This window comes from Morone saxatilis, unplaced genomic scaffold, assembly GCF_004916995.1.
Source record: "Morone saxatilis isolate NCDOM2014 unplaced genomic scaffold, NCSU_SB_2.0 Contig19, whole genome shotgun sequence".
Taxonomy (NCBI): domain Eukaryota; kingdom Metazoa; phylum Chordata; class Actinopteri; family Moronidae; genus Morone; species Morone saxatilis.
Window position 1 is genome coordinate 18226181 of NW_023339751.1, and position 9196 is coordinate 18235376.

Sequence of the window (9196 nt, forward strand, 5' to 3'; positions counted from 1 at the left end):
GGGGGGGCAAGGGGCTCTGGTCTGCAAACCAGACACTCTTGCTGTGACCGTTAATAAGCTGACAGAGAAAAAGACTGTGAGAGAGGGAGAGGTAGGGGTGAGGGAGAGAAACAGGAGGGAATCAAGAGAGGAAATAAGAAAGGGAGAGACTCAGAAAGAGATACAAAGTGATGGAGAGAGAGAGGAGAGAGAGAAAGGGAGAGAAGAGGAAAGCAGAGCCCCTCTATTAGGGGGAGTGAGGCTTCACCTTTGCACGACCCCTGGGTGCTATAGGGCCAGTGTTTATGGCCTGTTCATTCCCCTGCCTCCCATCACAACACAATGAGCTGCACTATTCAGCTCCGCTGACTGCAACAATAGCTGGGCTATTTTGGCGTGACACACCACTGGTGGTACGCCTAAAGTTGAGCAAAAAACACCAAAAGACAAGCTGGAGGAAGGAAAATGACCTGAAATAAAATTTGGCCTTGTATAGTGGAGGTCCAGCATGGTGCAAACACTTCCATGGGTATGAGTCTGATTCCCAGCGTGGACGCACCCATGGCACAGTGGATCAGAAATGTTGGCTGCATGTTATGCCACACAACTGAAGGCTCTTAAAAGTCACATGAGGAAACTGGGTGAATTTTATTCTTTGTTGTTCTGCCTCCAATCTATTTCTCCTTCTAAGATTGCTAATGTCTGGATTAATCCTCCCGCCCCTCTCCCTCCTTCTCTGGAAAGAGTGGAACTGATTGCGACGGCGTCTGCCAAGCCCTTGCTAATGTCCTATTCTCATTACACCCGAGACACACACACACATACTCAGACACACTGAGCCGAAGCAGCCGCACACAGGTGTACACGAAGCACACGTGAAATGCCCAATTAAAAGCAAGAAATTGTCTTTTTCATCAGCTGCCTTTGTTGCGTGACCAATTAGGGGATAATTTAATAACGAGCAGTGGAAAGATGCAGATTGGATATACAAAAGGTTACTCTGCAAGCTCGTTGATTTAAATTCATGTGGAGTTCTCAATTTCTGTGGCACACATACTCACACACACGCACATCTCCTGAGCCTACTACCAATATTATATTAGTAATATGAGACACACTCAAACACACACGTGTGCACATACACATATATACACACGTCCTCTGCACTCACTACCAATATTACATTAGTAATCTGAGAGAATGTGCACGCACATGCACAGGCCTGCACAAACCTCACATTTATACACAACTGGATATTCCAGCATCACACACACGCGTCAGTACCCGGCGGTGGATTTCAGCGCACGCCGACAGGGGTTTACATGCATATTCAAATATGAGAGCCGCTTAAAATAACTGTATAACCACACACTCCTTCTGGCTGCCAATCAATGTGATTTAAAAGCACTAAAAAGAAAGTGAGCTCTGACGGGTAGAATCGTGTAGCTTATCATCAGCTTGTCACTGCGTGGCTAGCATCGATTGTCTGCTGCTCAACCACAATTAACGCCTAGCCCATATCCTTCCTATTCACTGGTGAACACACGTACACACACACACGCGCACACACACACACCCATCTATGCAAACTAAAGCAATGTCCTGTTATTTCATCTGAATTCATTCTGTTAATTATTTATTTATTTAATCTGAATTGTTTCTTAGGGAAAAAAAACAATCCTGTTTCTATAAAAGTGATTTCTACTCAAATTAGTCCTACATGACATATAAAAAACATAAACTGCATAGAAGCAGTTGGTTTATGCTTGTGTACAGTTACCAGTCCTAAAGCAAAAGATAAGAATTCATACAGCCTTGTTGGAGCTAACACTCACACCATACATCCCATTTCAGTTCTTATGTCTCACCTTGTATCCCTGCAGAACTTTATTATCTCATCTTGTGTCCCAGCACATCTCCATCTTCTTAAGTAAGTAGTTACTTTATTATACTCACACGTGATCCTATGTGCAGCAGGGGGTGGCAGTGCATTTGTGTGCATGCACCTGCATACTGTATGTGTGTATATGTACGTGAGCGAACTGCGCGTGGGTGTGTGAGGGAATTACAGTTATGAGTTTCTCCCCTTCTCTCCTCCTCAGTTGACGAGTTAACTCATAAATCACCTCCTTCTCTTTCCCCCACATATCTCCCTCCCTCCCTTTCTTTCTTTCTCTCCTCCTCAGTGTCGTCCTCAGGTCAGATGCTTCGATTAGATACTTCAGATTAGTTTAAATAAACTAATGCAGCTGCTTGCAGAACTCTATTTGCAACAGGCACACATCCACAAACAGTTAAGAGAGGGGGACATGGGGGATGGATTGTGCAATAAAGGCTACAATTATCTAGTGTATAAGTAAGCCATGCCTAATATTGTGCAAAGAGAGACTGATTGTCATTCATTTGTCTGTGCAGTTTTCAACATGTACAAGCACCTTCGTGCATACACAGAGCAACAAACGTACTCAAGGCACTCATCCTGCTACAAGCACTTACTTCCCATTGTTTTCCCCAAAGCTACTCTGTAACACTCTTACAGACAAACATACACCCTGTTCAGTCCCATGATCCTCTCTGCTTCTCAACGTCCTTCCACAGAAAAAGGCTGTCTGCGTTAGATCTCTGAAGAAGGTATGGTACCTTACATATAACCTTGGCACCGTGACAGACATAAACACACGTGCATGATCACACATGCACAAATACGTAAAAACAATATGCAAAACACACAAACACACATGCATTTGACAAGTAAGGTTCTATTGAGGTCATGTAGGAGTCACACGGCCAAGTCCGAGTGCTGCAGCCAGGCTGTTATTAGACAGGAGGCCTGTGTTTTGAGTCAGCAATACATATAAGTCTTTATTGGCAGGCAAACAGTTCCTGAACCATCTCCAAATTCATGCATAGCTATGCACAGACACGCCCACTGACACACACACACACACACTCAATACATGCTGGTCTGCTGATCCAGCTCCTAATAACATGAGGTGGATTAGTTGGATCCAGTGCCACATATGGAGGGAAACATAAGAAAACAGTGTGAAATTTAAAAGGAGCTTTAGACTGAGAGCAGCCATGGGGTCACTTAATCCCCATTACTGCACACACATAAAATACAAGTATGTAAGCACACACACACACACATCCACACACACACTCTGTTCCTCCACTACCCAAGAGCCCAGTGTCCATTAAGAGAGCCATGAATCTAGCACTAAAGCTGGTTTTACAGAGTGGACTGACAGGCTGGGTAACCACATACACTCTGACACACAAACACACAAACTGGAGAAGAGCTCAGTGTGTACGTGTGTTTAGTGTGTGTGTGTCCATGACAACCAGGTGCCTCAGAGTTATAGAGAGGAAATGTTGGCCACTTGAAAAACATACATGAACTCATTGGCTCTGACTGGGCTGGCTTTGCAACACTCACTGACTTCTAAACAGGACTTGCGGAGAGAGAGAGAGAGAGAGAAAGAGAGAGATAGATAAATAAAGAGAGAGAGAGTTCATACAAGAGAGAAAGAAGAAGGAAAAACAAAGAAATAAGAATAAGGCATCAGAGGGGAGGGTGCAGCGGTCACATGTGACCTCTGTCACTCTTATCTCTGTTCCTGCTTCCCTTCACACACATTCAGACAGTCTTGGACTCAGTTAGCCAGCCATCCATCAATGCCAGAGAGAGGGTATGGCTTGAAGCCTGGCTTTACCCAGAAACAACATGGCTGTCCTGTGCCGCCCACTCCACAAACACAACATTGGACAGAGTCTGTGTCCTTTAGTGTTTGGGCTTGGATCAAAATATATGTGCGCCTATGTGTGTGTGTCTGAGTGAACGTGTTGCTCTTTTAGCAGTACTCTTCTTGTGTGTATTTTTTAGGTTTCGCAGGGTTTTGCATATATATTTGCATGTAAATACTAACATTATGTGTTTCCATTTATCATATACGCAAATAAATACACACCCCTAGCCACCAAAAAGAAAATCACAGTTTACACACACACACACATACACACACACATATAGACAGATGACCAGTGCCACACAGAGCTTTTATTGCTGACAGGGTTTGCAGTGAGGACTGCTGCAAACACAAAGCGGTTGACCTAAATCCCCCCATACTGCCCGTGTCATATCCTGTCTCTACATGTGTCACTTCCCCCCGACATCCACAGTCGGCAAACACCAAATAATTAATAATTAATTAACTAATAATAATTAGAGTTGATCTGCTCAAGATTACTCAAGTATATTCATATATAGTCCTTTTTAAAGGTGAAAAATTGTTGTTAAGATCTCTAAAATACAAAGTAACCAGTCAATAATTTGATCATTTTTTTATAAGAGTCACATATGTCCAGGCTTTCAGAAGAATCCCCTATGGGTGGTCGCCACATATGCGTCAGTGCCAGCAGAAACAGTCTGTTAGCCTCATTCTTTTATGCTTTGTCTCCGAATCCTTTACATGGAACCATCACTTATCTCAATTGCATGAAATCAATGTCAGTATTCTGCCTGCTAATTGTCAGAGTAGGTGTCCTAAATTTACTCAATCTCTTATTCTGGCACAAAACACTTGCGCTGCATCCCCGCTGTTTCAATTCACAACAGCATTTGATCAACACGAGAAAACATCAGCATGAGAACAACAACTAACTGATGGCGGTGGGTGCGACACCGACCATGTGTGCTTCAGCACAGGCCCTGGCATTCACGTTCTGCCGCCTTTCATGTTTTGGACCCCCCCTCCACTACTACAAAAGAAGGTTGAAAAGCAAAGGAGAGGAGAGGGGAATAAAAAAAGACTGAGAGAGAGAGGCGAATGAAGAGAAATGCAGGTTTGGCCTCGGGCGGCGTGCTGTGATGTAAGAGAAACAGAGAGAGTGAGAAGAAGAAAGAGGGAGGAAGGGGGAAGGAGAGATGGCGTTTGGTTCACAGTGTGTCTTTGCACATGGACACCTATATGTGTATAAGCGTGCACACACACATGTCTACACATATTTCTGTTGACATAATACAGCAAAGACAGGGTCGTGTCTGCACAGGCTAAAGATTCCTGTAAAAGGCTATTGGTAGCAACAGGCTTCAAACGGACAGAAAAAAATATTGCTTTTGAGATGATTTTCACATTTTAACTTTAAAAGTGTTGAAATCTGAGGGTGAGGTCATAACCAGTGAAACGTGTGCGTGTGTGTGTGTGGTATTTGCTGTAATGTCAAGGAGTTTCAGGCTGAAACAACTTGACAGAGCTGCAGTGTATGAAACAGGCTCTAGGGCATGGACTGAAACTGGGCCTGCTAATTCCAAAACATACACACACACACACCTCAGAAGGCTTTCTGTGAACAAGTTCCAGCATCTCTCTTTCTAGCCTGTCAACATACTGAACCATACAACTCATCTCACTCTACCTGTTTGTCTCTCATGTCTCAGTTCTGGTTTACTACAACTTCGGTCTCATTTATTTCATTTTGGACATCATTTTCTATTAACTGTGATCACACTGTACTCGCCAAAGTAATATATAAAACCTGGGAATATTTGATGGCAAGATCTTTAGCCAGTTTAGCCAGATTTTAAAAAAACAACAACACTTTAATTGGTGTTAAAACTCTGGTGCACACAACTATAGCAAGTGTCAGGATTTTGTTCTGTAAACTGTAAGAGATGTTTACAAAAGACCATTTGGGAAATTATTTGCCTTTATTTTCTCTTTGATACGTTTGGCTAACCCAGGAGTCTGTTTAAAACTTGTCGGATCATCTGACTGTGTTTCTCATCCTGTCTAACTTCTTTTCACAGCGTTCCCAGAACAAAAATATGTTATCACAACTGCCAACAAAGGCCAAACCTAAGAAAACTGGAACACAGTTGTAATAATTCATTCATTCGCTATGCTTTATTAGAATAAGAAATGCACGTAAAAATGTAACAAACTGTTCTGTATCTGTTGTTACTAAAAAGAAAATAAACTGCTGCTTCTCCTTCTTCTCATCCATGTTTTCATGTTCTTTTTTCTCCTACCCTGTCCCACGTCTCTTTCCTCCCCCTCTCACTTGCTCTCCTTCCCCTTCCGTCACCTCTTCCTCTCCTCTGCTCATCCTTTCTGAAACCTGATAAGCAGCATATATGTACGTGCCACGCCGCTCCTTCCTAAGTAGCCTCAACGTCCGTCCACTCTGCCCTCTTAAATACTACCTCTCTCAATCTCTCTCTCTCTCTCACTCTCTCCCTGTCCATGCTTTTAAGACGTTCGTAAAAGGAGGTCTTATTGACAAAACAATCGCTCGGCAAGGCTTAAACACTGCCTTTAAAGGGGCATTATTAAATTGCAGGCAGGAAGGGGAGGGGCAGCCAACAAGGGAAACCTGATGACCTCGCCATCGATTTTTACATCACCGGAGCGTTAGGAGAACTTAGCAGAGAGATACTGACTGTAGCCAGAGAAAGAGAAAGCAGAGAGAGAAAGACATTTTATATGTTACACTTTGAGCTTTTAGCTGATGCATGATTCAGAGTGGTTTACAATGTGTGCAGGTAAAGGGTTGTATTGTTCAAGGACATTTAGATACTGTGGCTATTGATAGACTGAAATCTGGGACAAACTGGTTACTTTCCTGATCTGATTACTGCTTGATTTCTTACTTTACTGTTCCATATATATCCTATGTTCACATCACAATTTTTGTCATGACATGTGAGGATGTCAGGTGACAATGTCTCTGTCTCCGAATGGACAGTTCCGGTAATCCAGCTCTGAGGCCCTTCTGGTCCAGATTTATTTAGGATAACAAACTTTCTTCTTTTGAGGGGGGGGGGGGTATTTTGAGTTTTTAATTAACATAACTGCGCTGCCTCTAAGATTTGTTTGATTTTAAGCAGAGATGATGTCTTTTGCTTCAGGCTGTGTACTTTCATCATCATACACCACGTCTACAGGGGCTTATGAGGGACAGCAGTTCATGTGAGAAAGTTTCAGAGCTCAATGAAATAAGATGAAATAAGTACGTTCATAATTTCAATGATTCTGTTAGAATAAACTATTTTTTCAAAGACAAAATTGTCCCAGAATCTTTCTGAGGCTTCTGAGGCTTCTGAACTTGACAGTATCAGTTGGCTTTACAACAGAATTTTGTTTCTTTTTTTGACTTCAAACTAACAAAGAGTTATTAATAGTTAAATCTACTGAATAATATAATCTTTCATGTCTTAAAAATGTATTCAGAAATACAAACAGAGAAGTAAAATACATTCTGTATTTAATTTATTACTCAGGATTTTACAAATTCTGATTATAGTTATTATCAAATTATAATTTTGCTGATATCACAATATGTTTAATGAACATGGATCCATCAAAATAGCGTTTAGCAGGTTTGTTGGTCTGTGTGTATTTAGGTTTGTTGGTCTTTGTGTATTAATTAAAAAAAAACACTGTTGAGCATTTTACTGTATGAGCATAAGTGTTTGAGTTAAGTGTGTGTTTGTTAATGTTATGTGGTGACTTCTCCATATGTGTCTGCTGTATGGGCGTGTGGACACAATACACTCACTCACTGTGTGTACTATACATACATACTTTACCTGTCTATGACATCTGTGTGTGTATATGCTGTATAGGCTACTATAGGGATGTGTCGAGTATTTGCATTTGGGTGTGTATCGTATGTGTGTATGTTCTCAATATATGATTCTGCTGTGTAAATGTGCACATGCATTACCACCCACACACATGCACACTTTCTCCATTCAAATTGAGATTCCCTGGTGCAGCGTATTTCTGCCAATAATTCATGAGTGATCTGCGCCCCTTGCCGGCCTTTAGCATTTTTATTTAATCTGCAGAGCCCTACCACGTGCTCACTCATCAATAATACACACCGACATGTGTGTTAACACGTCTATGGTGTGTGTGAGTGATTGAGAGGAAGAGAGAGAGGGAGACAGAATGTGGGTGTGTGGAAGAAAGTGTGTGAGTACATATGTGAAGGAAAAGATGAGAGAGGAAGGCAGAGTGCGCGTTCCATGCTGGGACATGTGACAAAATTGAACTGTATGTCTTATTTGTCGTTTGTACATGTTTGTCATCGCTAGGTCTTCCCCTAGTGGGACAACAAACATGGATGACCCACAGTTCATCTGCGGCCATTGGACTTGAATCCACTGCTGATGACCAGGGTATGACCGTGAAACACACTTCCACTAAGTGTTTTATGCTTCTTGAAGTCCTCTTTGGCTTGATGTCACACTTGTAGACCTGATTTGGTGCAAGTGAATGCATGAGAAAATGTGTGTGTGTGTGTGTGTGTGTGTGTGTGTGTGTAACTCTGAGAAAATTTAGTCATGCACGCATTTGTGTGCGCGTGTGCGTGAGCAAGTGTGTGTTCATGAACAGCAATGACAAACAGAATCACAGCTAGGAAAATTGACTTCACCAAATCAGTGGGTCAGGAGGTAACATCACCAGGGGTTGCTATGGAGACACCCAATGACGGGGCTTCCCAACCAGCACAACAACACGCCTGCGAAATGGCAGTTCCCCTAACGTAACCTCTCTCTCTTTCTCTGTGATTGTCTTTCTCTCTTTGCTGTCACATTTTGTTTCTGTCCTCTATTTCCACCTCTCCTCTTCTACCTCATCATTCTCTCTTTCTCCCCATTTCTTTGTCTTCATCTCTCCGTCACCCCATCTTTTCACTTTATTGTTTCCCTTCTCAATCACCCTTCCATGCTACAATGTACTGCTTGCTCGCTCAAACAACCGTGCATGAAAATATGCCTCTGGACAAGCACACACACACACACACACACACACACACACACACTTGTATACAACGAAATGTGAGGGGGCAGCGGGATCCCAGCATGCAGGGTTTAACAGCTAATACCCCTTAGATTAACAATCAGGATGTTCTTACGTGGATAAAGCCAAGCAGTGTTGTCTGTGTGTGCTTCGCATGTTGTGTGTGTGTGTTGTGTGTGAGAGGAAGGAGAGAGAGAGAGGTCAGAGACAGTCCACTGAACGTGTCTTGTCCTTAAGCCTCCTGTGCTCTATTCTGTTTGTTTTTTTATTGGTAGGGGGATAGGCAACACCCTGGAAGTGTGTGTGCGTGTGTGTATTTGTGCATGACCACACACCTGTGTAATCGTGGGAGGTTAATCTTGTTTGTGGAAAGTTGTGCATGTGGTGTGTTTGTAAGAGAGGGAACC

The 9196-nt window shown here is 42.6% G+C and overlaps 1 protein-coding gene across 1 annotated transcript in view; it reads right to left on the reverse strand.

The window, feature by feature from the left end:
• Positions 1–9196, reverse strand: part of LOC118329325 (homeobox protein Meis1) — an 88175-nt gene that overhangs the window by 13814 nt on the left and 65165 nt on the right. The gene's annotated exons all lie outside the window — the stretch shown is intronic.